Source organism: Theobroma umbraticum, unplaced genomic scaffold, assembly GCF_002168275.2.
Source record: "Theobroma umbraticum cultivar Fairchild unplaced genomic scaffold, ASM216827v3 scaffold_459.0, whole genome shotgun sequence".
NCBI lineage: Eukaryota > Viridiplantae > Streptophyta > Magnoliopsida > Malvales > Malvaceae > Theobroma > Theobroma umbraticum.
This window is the reverse complement of record NW_018397286.1, coordinates 312,651-313,473: the sequence shown is the minus strand read 5'-3', so window position 1 is coordinate 313,473 and position 823 is coordinate 312,651.

The following is an 823-nucleotide window of genomic DNA, read 5'->3' as shown; positions in this document are numbered from 1 at the left end:
TAAAGGTCATTATGAGATTGGTTGCAAGGATAAGGCATGCAAGTTCGGTGTGCGTGCAACGAAGTTACTTGAAAGAGAATATTGACAAGTTCGGACGTTCCACGAAGTACACACGTGTATTGTCAATGGTTTGCAAGGGCAATTCCCCACTATGAGTGCGAAGATAATTGGTGAACTTATGTCACACAAGCTTCAGGCTAGTGAGTAGCATTAAGACCTAAGGACATAATTGGTGAGATGAAGGTACAGTGAGAATTGGAATGCTTGTATGGTAAGGCATGGTAAGCGAAGGAGTATGCGAAAATGCTTATTTTCGGTCCCCCAGAGGAGTCATTTCAACTATTACCCTTGTACTTTTATATGTTAGAAAAAAAAATCCCGACACAGTCACTGCAGTGGCTACTAATAAGGCAAAAAGATTTAAATATTGTTTCTAGTCGTATGGGCTTGTATTCGGGGGTTTAAGGATGTAATGCGTCTTATGGTTGCAATTGATGCGACACATTTGAAAGGCAGGTTCAAGGGTGTTCTGTTTCTTGCTGTATGTAAAGACGCGAATAAGTGCGTATATTCAGTTGCATTTGGCATCGGCCATGTTGAGGACAAAGACTTGTAGATGTGGTTTCTTAGCAAGCTATGTGATGCGGTTGGTTGTTCTAAAAACACTATGTTTATTTCTGATCAGCATCTCAGTATTAAAAAAGTAATCCAAAATGCATACCTAGAAGCGTACCACGGTTTATGTGGTTACCATTTGAAGAAAAACTTTAAGAACAAGTTCAAGTGCGACGACCTTTCTATGATTTTCACCCTTGCTCGAGAT